This window comes from Lepisma saccharinum, chromosome 10 (genome assembly GCF_977018435.1).
Source record: "Lepisma saccharinum chromosome 10, izLepSacc3.1, whole genome shotgun sequence".
Lineage (NCBI taxonomy): Eukaryota > Metazoa > Arthropoda > Insecta > Zygentoma > Lepismatidae > Lepisma > Lepisma saccharinum.
In genome coordinates this window covers 18,547,987-18,560,887 of record NC_139238.1, presented here as the reverse complement: position 1 = coordinate 18,560,887, position 12,901 = coordinate 18,547,987, and positions in this window count along the sequence as shown.

The window sequence follows — 12,901 nt, the reverse complement described above, 5'->3', positions numbered from 1 at the left end:
CATGCTTCTGATTGTTGATCACTGACTAACGGATCTTGTTGCGAAAACATTTAAAGTCCTGTTGTTTCGAAAGAACATTCCAAACTTTTGTGGTGGGTAACCGAACAATGAGGTAAGTAAAGACTGGCACCTCACTTTCCACAGTGTCCATTGTTGTCAATTATTTATTTATTTATTGATATTTTCAGCACAGCAGAAGCTATTTTAAACGGGAAAGAAACAGAAGACTAACGTTAAAAAAAAACAAGCCAAAACAGTACCAAGATAAACAGATATAGGTTGCTGATAAAAGATAATTAAGAGCTGCTGATATCTATTTGGTTTGGATTTCGTTTAACTGATTCAGCAGCCTATGGAATAAGGAACATTGTACGGGTGAGAGTCTGGGAGTTGCAGTTTGTGAAACAACAGCTGATGCAGTTAAGGTGGCTTTAAATTGAACAAAAAAAATTATAAACTGCCCCGTACGAAATACTATTATGATCTATACAATGCCCAAAGGCTAAAATATTGGGGGGGGGGAATTATATTAGGTCGTTTCGTGTTTAAGGAGGGTGGGCAGAGGGGAAGGGCGGCAAAGAGGGATCTCGATTCGTTCATACGTGCGTACCCTCGCGGTGGAGGGGTTGGAATTCCTGGAATAATCAATTGCCAGGGAGCAGGTCATGCTAAAATACAAGGGTTTCCGAAAGGGAAGAGGAAATACCTATCGATTGTCAGGAAGGTTGTATTTCCCGCTTCTCGGAATTGGCTCTTCTCCTTAGGTGAACTTGTAATTAATCCCGGTACTTCTTTTTTTGCACACGGACGGAAAAGTAAGCTATTCATTAATCCGAGTCAGTGTCTCCTCAACGTATATATGTCTCAAAGGTTAACGACACAGCGCAATAAGGTAGAAGTTCCAATACTCTATTCGGCAGACACAATTCAGTTAATGAACGTTACGGCCATCTGTAACCGCTTATCCTCTTGTGTAATACCAAATAATCTATAAATAAAATTAAGCACGTATACAAGACTGTAATTCTATTATATGACCTAGGGATGGCAACAAAACCTGGATAACGGATGTCAAATTATCCGTTAACCGTGCCGGATGCAACGGATAATCCGGATATCGGAATATCCTATTACCCGGGTAATACGGATATCCGGGTAAGTCAGACATCCGGATAATCCGAATATCTATCTATCTATCTATCTGGCCAACGCGGGCAACTTGCTTGCTAATGCTGGCCAGCGTGCTTGCTAATGCTGGCCAACTCAGGCAACTTGCTTGGTAATGCTGGCCAACGCAGGCAACTTGCTTGGTAATGCTGGCCAACGTAGGCAACTTGCTTGGTAATGCTGGCCAACGTAGGCAACTTGCTTGCTAATACTGGTCAATGCAGGCAACTTGCTTGCTAATACTGGCCAACGCAGGCAACGTGCTTGCTAATGCTGGCCAACGCAGGCAACTTGCTTGCTAATGCTGGCCAACGCAGCCAACGTGCTTGGTAATGCTGGCCAACGCAGGCAACTTGCTTGATAATGCTGGCCAACGCAGGCAACTTGCTTGGTAATGCTGGCCAACGCAGGCAACTTGCTTGCTAATGCTGGCCAACGTAGACAACGTGCTGCTAAAACTGGTCAACGCAGTCAACTTGCTTGCTAATACTGGTCAATGCAGGCAACTTGCTTGCTAATACTGGTCAACGCAGGCAACGTGCTTGCTAATACTGGTCAACGCAGGCAACGTGCTTGCTAATACTGATCAACGCAGGCAACGTGCTTGCTAATACTGGTCAACGCAGGCAACCTGCTTGCTAATACTGGGCAACGCAGGCAACCTGCTTGCTAATACTGGTTAACGCAGGCAACTTGCTTGCTAATACTGGTCAACGCAGGCAAGTTGTTCGCTAATACTAGTCAACGTAAGCAACTTGTTTGCTGATTTTAGTCAACGCAAACAACTTGATTGTTCATGCTAATCAACGCCTGTTTGGTCATGAAAGTTAACTGAAGCAACTTGTTTTCTCGCACCACTCAATGCAAACCGTACTTGTTTGTTCATATATTCAACGCAAGCAAATAGAGAAACTTGTTTGATCATGTACTTGTAAATAGCTAAACAAACCCTACAGCAGAAATAACCGTTCGGATGTGAAGTTTTCCTGCAGCTTCACATACGTCGAGCAATGCGTTATCCTTCACGGGATGCCCTCCAACAACGCCATTAAAGATTCACTCATGTAAAATTAAAATTCGTAAGCCACTTTCGAAATCCCATTCCAGGAGGTGCTTACGGAACGACCTTTCATGGTGTAGAAAAACAGCGTTGAGTGTTCTAATGGGCTTTTCTCACCGGAATAGGAATTTCAAATCCAACCTGCATAATTTTGTTGACGAAACGCATTCTACGAATCGGCGGAAGTTAGTATTTGTTTGTTTGCTTCCATGCAAATGTATTTCTGAATATCCTGAAGAGTTACGCAGTGGATATTTGACTCCAAGGACCTTTATACATACAACATGTAGGTGTAGGGGCTGAATTAGGTATTATCATCTTATTCTTGTTAGTGAATTTGTTTGATGCTTAACTCGGCAATTATGTATAAGTTGGTTACTCGAGTCTCGCAAATATACAAACAAATCAAAACAAATGACAGTCTATACGATATGTATACAGCGGCGGTAGTACATAATAACCAGGGAAAGTATTTATATTTATCAAAAAAGTGTTATATATGCAAATCTAGTTATTTGAATCATCAAAATGTAGAATTAAATATGGACTTACAATTGTGAGAAATGGCAATTTTCATTAAGCAAGGGTCTTACCTAGTTAAATATTAGTCTTACATGATGTTAATAATTGAAATGAAAATTCAAATACAAAATTTGCTTTATTTTTCTTACGAAAACAATGAATTACCAACGGGGCGGCTCAAGATAAATTTTTCACCAGGGCGAAGTGGATTTTTGGCGCCCCCTACTTTTCACTCCTAATAAAAAACTTTGACCATATTGCATATTTAGTTTAAAAAAAAAGAAATGATAGCTTCATTTTTAAATAATTTAATTAAGTATTACTGTTAAAGCATATGCTTATTGTAGGTATGAATTTATTTAATACCTAAATAATGATAGCAAACTGACAGTCATCTCTTAGCTTATACTATTGCTACATGATTTTAAATGTATATATGTAACAGTATACTCACAAATTTCATCTTTGGAGTGATGGCAACAATGAAGACAAAGACTATAATGAGAATGACCAAAACTAAGAATTGAAGCTTACGTAAATTTTTACTTTCTTAAATACTTGTTTATGCATGCCTAACAGTTAACTACAGGCTTGAAGTTGTTGATTGATGAAAATAACTTATATTTTTCTTTCATCTATTATCTACATTTTATACAATACTCTCCATCATTTCTACATCTTTGTACCTTATATTTACTTTAATAAAGTCTATATTTATCCTCCAATAATTTATTTATATCCTTTTACTTCGTGCTGCCATCTATTGTCAATATTCTCAGGTCTACATAATCAAAATTTTAGATTTTGGCGCTACTCAAGAAGGACATCCCGTTTGGGTCCCTGTTTACCAGACCCTGTTGTAAGTGCTGAAATGTTAATCTCCTCCTATTGTCCATATTGCATGACATTAATGGAAATGTATCAAAAATATGGAATGGATTTCACCGCGAGAGCTTGAACTTGCATTCTCTATTGTTGAAAAGAATGTTAGAAATACTGTCGATTATCAAGAATTAAAGTAAGCAGGGAGTACAAAATTAACAGAATACAGATGAACCTTGGGTATTTAACACAAGAAGGGAAATGTAGTAGAGGGAGATTATTTCCATAACATCTTTGGCTATTATGCATTTGAAGCTTTGGAACGAGTCACAACTCTCGAAGGAGCCAATCAACGAAGCGAGCCGCTGACGTCATCTCAACCCAGAACCTATCGCTAAGCCCCCTGCTCAGGCTCTACACGCCCACTAGGCTTGCTAGACAGACTCGCGTAGTCCGCTGGAGATGTTCCCAAAGTAATTCGACTCCAATAACATGAATATGGAATACATGTCGGGAAAATGTTTGAAAGTATGAAAATTATATGTAAAAATAACTAAAATATGTGCCAAAAATTAACATATGTAAGCATTTTTCGAGCTTACATACAACGATTTGCAAAGATAATATAAAATAACATTAAGTTTAGCATCACATATTTGCACGTAAATCCGTGTGCAGGCAAACAATTCCTAGCTAGAGATTTGCTACGTCTGAGTCGAGAATAGAATTTCCAACGTCCCTGCAATCCATGCTCAGGCTAGGCAGAGAGTGTAGTGACTACAGTCTTGAAAGATTTCTGTTGTGGGTGCCATACGGGAAGGGGGCGTGAATTCGGTGCAGGGGGCGCCACGATGTATTCTCGCCCCGGGCGCAGGAATCTCTATACTGGTCGCATTTCCAGCTGGCGGCTGGGAAACAACGAATCAGCGATCAGTTAATTCTCTTCGACTGACATCGTGTATTTTCGGATACACTTGATGTTGCCAAACGTACTGTAAAACGGGGGAGAGCGAGAGAGTTGAACAGCGCCGTTACTGGATAAAAGTTGCACAATAGCTCACAAAGCAAGGACAATTAGTGCACAAAAGCTAATAAAAACAACTCACAAAGAGAGTCGTACGCTTGGCAACGTTGTAACGGGATGTTACCTCTACAACTTCTACATTGCAACTGAGGTTATTGTCATTCATCGAGTCAAACACCCCAGAAGACGATAGGCGGGCAGATGGAGCTATGTAGGCCAGCCACCAGTTGGGCCACCCATCAGTATAGCTACAGCTCTTGCAAGGAAATAATGAGAGAGATGAAGGGAAGCGTACATGGTCTTCGTTAAATGCACCGTCTCAGCATTCGCCGAAGCAAACAGTGAAAACATCACAGGATAGCCATACAAGCTATTTCAATGTGCTGCTACCTCCCTTAAATGAGTATCATTATGTTCCTGATTGTTATCGATCTGACGCTTTCTCGGTAACCTTCGTGTGGGAATATCGTCCACTATTAACCTCTCTTAACTCTCCTAATTGCACTGTTTTCGCATTTGTTATTCGTAGCTACGTACTTCCCGAAACACGATACACCGAAATCAACTTGATGATTATTCGCAAGAATTCAAGTCATTAAAATATTCAGGAAGGGATTCCTGGAAGTCATGATTGCATCAGGTGACTTTTACGAAAGAGTTTGCATGTCTTGTTTTAACCTTTCCTTCCCCTATTTTTTTTCCTATTCGTTTCTGCACGGTCGAAAAGGCCAATAAAAATTTTCGCAGCGTCATGAATCGTTGTCCTCTAATGACCAAAGTTCTGCCGCTTCGTTGTTGAGGCCCACGCACTGTCTATCGATTGGAGGAAACCACTTTGATGGCACGCTGGGTACTACGACAATACCACGAATTAGACCTCTCTCTCTCGGTTTTGTTCCCTCCCTCTTTATCGCGAAATGCTTTGCGTGCGAAAAGTTGGAATCGGAAAACGGAAGCTTTTCTGACCTGCCCCGGGTCGTGTGTTTCCTATACTTTTTGGCGACCAAAACCTTTTTTTTTTTTTTTGTTACTTTGCATTCTCAAGGCTTCTGCAATTTATACGGACTTTTATTACCACATTTCGCATCATTCACCCTTTTTTGGTTGTCGTTGTTGTATCATGGTAATATGCAAGGACCAGATTTTACCAAACGTGTAAAATATATGGAATAAATCACTGAAATATGTAATAATATTTGTCATAGTATTCGACTGTTGTCATCAGTGGCGGCGATTGGGTTCCAGAACCGGGGTGGCAAAGACGGTATATTTTCCATTGTAGATAAGGTTTAGCATAGTGCGGGGGTTAAAGTGACTAAAAGTGCGGGGTGGGTAACTTCTCCCCCTCGCCCCCCCTAACCGCCGTCACTGCTTGTCGCTAATCCTGTACCTTTTTTTAACGTTCGAGTGTATTTCTTGGAAATTCCACCAGGAGCACTATACCTGAGCACTGGCAGTTACCGTTATCAGAATAAGCAGGGATTATCTGCGAAATATGTCAGCAGTGAACAGTGGCGTAGAAAGCAACGGCTTTGATTTGAGACCTACAAAGTTCAACCTTCATACATATAAAAATGGACCATTTCATTTTAGAACAGGCCACATTGCTCTCAATTAAAAAAAATGAACTTTTGAAATAAATTATAGCTATTTTGAAGATCTTTTTGCCATAATTTTAAACCGTTTTTACTTCCCTGTACAGTTTTCCAATGACGCACATCAAGTGAGATTTTTTTTTAAATTAACGGCTAAAAGGGAGATTCCCCTTCTATACAGGTATGACCAATGTTACTCCACAGATTCCTGAGACGTGGTATACGTAGTTACAGATGTACGGTCACGGACTGTTCTGGTTGTAAAAAACTCGCTCACTTCAGTTCAATGATTACAACACCCAGAAGTGTCCGTGACTGTACAAGCCATTAATAAATTTTGTTGTGGATATAAGCACAGCAGAGGATTGCAAGAACCCTAACTGTAAATTATTTACACAAACAAAACATTTATTTTTAGAAGCGATAGTTTTCCCGGGAATGAACACTACCTCACAAGTATAAATGTGGAAGAGAACTTGTGCAATCATCATGCATGTTTCGATAACATGTGCATGCAGGCAAACTTATACACGCACACACACTGTTTGACGTTGCCGTTCAATGGCACTAACTGCTCATGTGCAACTGTGTTGTGTACACTCGTAATCTTACTTCAGAATGAAACGATCAGCTTCAGGCATCCTTATTTATCTCAAGCCTACTCTGTTACTAACCAGCCTTGAGAAATTTTAACCATCGAGATGAGACTGAATATCAGACAGACATAGGTAACACCGAAACGAGAGGGAGAATTAGAAATCAAAATTAATAGAATACAGAAAGGTAAAAAATATTCCAAAAATAAATCCATTCTTCCTCCCTTCATTTTTAGTGGTTTCACAACGATTCATAGCTCTTGTGATAATCGTGACGCTGAGAATTAATGATGAACTGACGACAAGTGCGTGTAAGGGAAAGTAACCAAATTTCGCGTAGTAGCCTAATTTCGCCCACCAGAGTTTTCTCGGCTGGTATGGGTTGTCAATAACTGCCATAGGTCTTGACGTCAGAATTGGCGCGAAAGCAGTCCAACTGTGGCATATTGAAAAGTGTAGATTGCATATTGAGTGTCCATTGGGCTTTCGAAGTTCCCCCCCCACTGCAAGTTTTTTATTAGAGGTTACGACGTTTTATAAAAGCTGCAGGAAATGATCGGTTCTAACAGTGGCGTATAGTGAGTCCCAGATCTGGGCTATCTCATTATGTTTGGTGGTCCTAGTCTATGAATAAAAATACGTTTACCAACTCCTAAGAAATCAGGTTGCTAACTCATAAGAAATCAGGTTGCCAACTCATAGGAAATCAGGTTGCCAACTCATAGGAAATCAGGTTGCCAACTCATAGGAAATCAGGTTGCCAACTCATAAGAAATCAGGTTGCCAACTCATAAGAAATCAGGTTGCCAACTCATAGGAAATCATGTTGCCAACTCACAAGAAATCAGGTTGCACACTCTAGAATCACCATCATCATTTCACTGATATGAATAATTTTTTTTGCAATTTCTGATCGATTTTCCTGCTGTATTTTATTCTCTAGACTTCAGGCTTCGCAGATAGCCTAGCTAGCCCAGAATATACGTTCCTGGGTTCTAAACTGTTACCGATACGTAACCGTATGGTTAGTTAGTGAGAAATGTGCTGTAATAGACAGTTTTTTGTTGGCGGTTAAGAGTTGTGTTCTGACTTCGGAAGAGTCTCATTGCACACCTACCTGACGGATCCAAATTCCGCCCACCTGTTTCAAGTGGGTTGGATGTACAAAATTCTATCTTCGTTTCCATGAGCATTGCTTTTGTGACGCAGCAAAAGATCAACTTTTCACCTGCGAAAATTTCTTCAACAGCTAAGCAGGGGTCTTTAAAGAACACTTACGTATATGTAGACTATTTTCAGATTTCATGTTTTCAGCTCACAGTGATGCCTAGTTCTTGTCTTTCCAGTTTTATCTTGCAGTTAAAACCAAATGCTTATGATTGATTGATTGAGTTTATTTTACTTCGCGTTTTGTGCCTCTTGGCTAATTTGCGAAGATGGGTATGAGTGATGAAATGATGAAATTGATGAATGGACATTCACAAACAACCAAGCCCGACCGGGATTCGAACCCGGGACCCTTGGCGTCGCAGCGCGATGTGCTAACCACTCGGCCACAGGGTCGGGCCCAAATGCTTATGGTTTCATGGCATATATTTCAAATTATTTGGTTTCATTACTTGTAACTGCTACCTGTAGCTATGTAAACTACGCAGTGGGCGAAATTTGGGTATTTTCCCCTATATATATATATATATATATATATATATATATATATATATATATATATATATATATATATATATATATATATACAGGGTGTATCATAAGATATAGCTCAAACTGACACAGTTGAAAGTACACGATAATAGAAGCAACAAAGTCTCAGTAAACATGGGTGCGTAAACGAGCCGTTTTCGACATAATTGCGAATGTGTGGTTACAAGCCGCCACTGACTTCATTGTTTGTAAACGTCGTCCTAGTTGGTAAAATGTTAATAATGTGTGCGAATATGTGGTTAGAAGCCGTCACTGATTGCACTTTGTAAACACCGAGTGCTTTACTCCTTGCGCGTTCCGAGGTTTGCTCTTTGTTTACGAAACAGAACATTTCCGAGAGGTGGCGTTGTAATCAAACAGGATGGATACAATCAGTACAGATAATTAATTGTACATGCTTGTGACCAATTCCGAAATGAACCGGGGGTGTTCGAAAGAATTCGAAACTCAATGCGAAATCGCGTACAGTATTGCATCCAGATGCAAGGACGACACTTTGAACACCTCCTCCAACAGGTACGAATGTACAGTAATTGTAACATGTAACATACTAACATTTGTTAAAGTAAGTAGAATGTTCAATAAAAGCAATGAGATCTCCAATGACTTTTCTTCCTGCATTATTAGCATTTTACCAACTAGGACGACGTTTACAAACAATGAAGTCAGTGGCAGCTTGTAACCACACATTCGCAATTATTTTGAAAACTGCTCGTTTGCGGACCCATGTTTACAGAGACTTTTTGCTTCTATAACACCATTAAGCCTTATTTCCATGATATGAAAAACTCAATATGCTGACGAAGGCAGACATTTATTTTATTATAAAACAAACTAAACGTAACGTTTCAACCTTCTAGCAAGGTCTTCTTCAGACCCTGCACCAAGTACAAATGTAACAAGGTACAAAACAGGACGATATATATACACAAACATTACTCCCCTCCAGACTATATCGTCCTGTTTTGTACCTTGTTACATTTGTACTTGGTGCAGGGTCTGAAGAAGACCTTGCTAGAAGGTTGAAACGTTACGTTTAGTTTGTTTTATAATAAAATAAATTTCTGCCTTGGTCAGCATATTGAGTTTTCTTGCTTCTATTATCGTGTACTTTCAACTGTGTCAGTTTGCGCTATTATTTATGATACACCCTGTATATATACTATACCGGATATAGAGAGAGTGAGACCGGCAACGTAAGGTGAAAAAGAACTGAAAGATAACGCGAAGAAAAATACACGGGATAAAAATATGTCGTGCTTCTAATATTACCCCAGCATAGGACACATTTCCCTCCACCCAGTCCCCCTCCGCTGCCCCACCCCTGAAAATTGCCGTCACGTGAATTCTGCCGAGCAAAATTTATCCGGATACTTTATCGCATTTTCCTCCGTTGTTTTTTCGCTCCGTCCTGCTGTCCGGGCGCACGCATGTTTACGAATACATCCCCCTGAACGCTCCCGAAACACGCGATAACGCAGCATACAAGCAACAAAACAGCACCGATTCCTATCGCGGCCGCGTTCCGTGACCGGGGGGGGGGGGGGGGGTAGGACGTGGGTGGCGAATGAAGGAACGAAATAGAGAAGGACGCGAAAGGCGGAGGAAAGGGGGGGGGGGAAGGAAATAAGTTACGAGAGCAAGAGATAAAAAATGAAAATGCCCTCAGAGAAAAGCCGCTGCAAATCGCGTATGTTTCTGCCACTCCCCTCAGTGCCTATCATTTCCTTTATCGTAAATGCAGAGGCACGATTTACGTGTATTGTAACCCCCGTGCTACACTATATGTGATACCGCCCGCTTAATATCGTTTCAAGAAGGGCGTGTGTTGGTTCTTACACACACACAAATATATATATATATTACACACACTTATATATACGTACATACAGGGGTAGAAAAGTACAGGGTGCCCGGTCGCTATGGTCCCTGAAAATTTTCACCTGGCGCCTGAATTTTCAAATATTTCTTTATGTCTTACGAGTTTGCTTATCCAAATTTCCATTACTCAGGAGCGTATATTCCAGGCTAGCTAGGCTATCTGCAAAGCCTGAAGCCTACAAAGTAAAATACTGAAGATACATTTCTTAGAAACTGTGTGAATTAAGCTGATTTGAAAACTAAGATAATGGCGATTCTGAAGTTGGCAACCTGAATTCTTAGGAGTTGGCAACCCGAATTCTTAGGAGTTGGCAACCTGAATTCTTAGGAGTTGGCAACCTGAATTCGTAGGAGTTGGCAACCCGAATTCTTAGGAGTTGGCAACCCGAATTCTTAGGAGTTCGGATGGCAATGTGGTTTCCTTGATGAGTCTAGTCTTCTCCCTTCCTCCATAGCCTAGGACCAGATGTCATAGTGAGATAGACCAGGTCTTAGACTCAGCATAAGCCACTGCCATTGCTCTTTTTTAATAACGAATACAGTAAGTTTTTTTTTAATGTTTGTGTGTTTTCTGAATCACCTGTATCATTAAATCAGAATAATAAACATGCAATTATAAATGTTTGCACTGGTGCCAGCCGAATTTTAAAATCTTAGGATATATGGAAGAGTCGGCCATATAATAATAGAATGTGTTGCTTAGTTATTAATTTATGATGGTACCCGTAGAGTCAGTCTTCTTTAGGAAGCCACTCCGACGCAAGAATTAACTACTTTTAATCCAATCTTGTATTAATCTTGTAATTATGTTAGTTGGATTCATGGCTCTCTTAGACAGTGTTTGCAAAGAGGCTGGTTTCTGATTAATTTAAAGTTTTTCAACCCACTACATAGTTTTGATTTTTCTACACTATTTTGTTACATTTAGTTTTCTTATAAGCTGTCTCTTACTTTGTCCCCTATATACACATTCTTCCCCTCCCTCGACAGTTCTTCTTCCAGTCTTTCTTCCTTCTTCCTTGCCCCACTTCTCTTTTCCTGCACTCTCACCACAAAACGCATACATTTTACTTACACTATAAAGATGGCTCGTCTGGAGCATGATCACTCATTTCGCTGCCTTCTCTAATAGCTTTCCCCGCCGTTCTCTTACTTCTCCCAGGTATTTCCCCACTTGATGCCCCGCTTCCCTTATCTTTATTCTGTCGTCTACCACTTCTATCACCTCCCTCCCTGTTACGTTTTTCATCCATTTGTCCCTTAGGTAACGTGTAAAAGGGCAGTTCAGTAGGATATGCTCGTCCGTCTCCTCCCCATCGCACAAAGAACGTATCGTTTCCTCTGCTTCGTTTCTCTTTCTTAGTTGTTTCCATCCTCCTAATCTGAACCATGCCAGCGCGCCTCTTTCATTTCTTCCCACAACCTGGATATATTTCGCTTTCCCCCATTCTCTTACTCTTAGCTGTCCCCTGATTGAGGTATTTGTTTGGCAGTCTGCTATTATTTCTTGTCTGTCTATGTCGAGTAACCTGTCTCCGATTTGATTTTCTGTTGGGATGCCTCCCCCCTCTTCCCATACCCAACCCATTCCGCTATTATACAGCGTGTCCATAAATATACTGTCATATTTTAAAGTGATATTACGTCGCTTTGGATAATCGTATTTAAATGAAACTGGTGACATTTGAAAGAAAAACTCAAATATTTTATTTTAGACATTGAATGTGGCCCCCACGAGTGGCCCTGCAGACATCAAGGCGATATTCCCATTCATGCCACACACGCTCCAACATATCCACAGGGATGGACTGGATTGCAGAAGTGATGCGAATTTACAGTTCTTGCAGGTTTTGAGGCAATGGGGGTACGTAGACACAATCTTTTATGTAATCCCATAAAAAAAGGTCACAGACCTACAAGTCAGGTGACCTCGGCGGCCAATTGTAGAAGACCTTCACCAAACTCTGCGTGTAATGATATTCTAAAACACACCAACTACGTTCTTAAATCTTCTGTAATAACAACACAATTTTAAAGGAAAACATTCACATGTAACCTGCCTGCCTGCTAAATATCCAACAATGAACCCGCGTCGTCCATTGTTGTCAGGAGTGAATTTATTTCAGTTTCTATGTTTGATCTCGTTCATTGTTGTCGATTGCAGATATTGGTGTCCATTGTTGACATGCACAAAAATATTTGAGTTTTTCTTTCAAATGTCACCAGTTTCATTTAAATACGATTATCCAAAGTGAAGTAATACTACTTTAAAGTATGACAGTATATTTATGGACACTGTGTATAAGAGATTTTTCATTTTAAGAAAAGCTGTAAACGTTTTCCTCCCTTGTCTGGGTTTCCAAACATTGCCCGAATGTGTGGTTACAAGCCGCCACTGACTTCATTATTTGTAAACGTCGTCCTAGTTGGTAAGATGTACTCTTCGTTGCTGTAAGGTTCCATTTTCACTACACAGTACAGCACAACTGACGTGACTCCCATTAGACTGTGTATC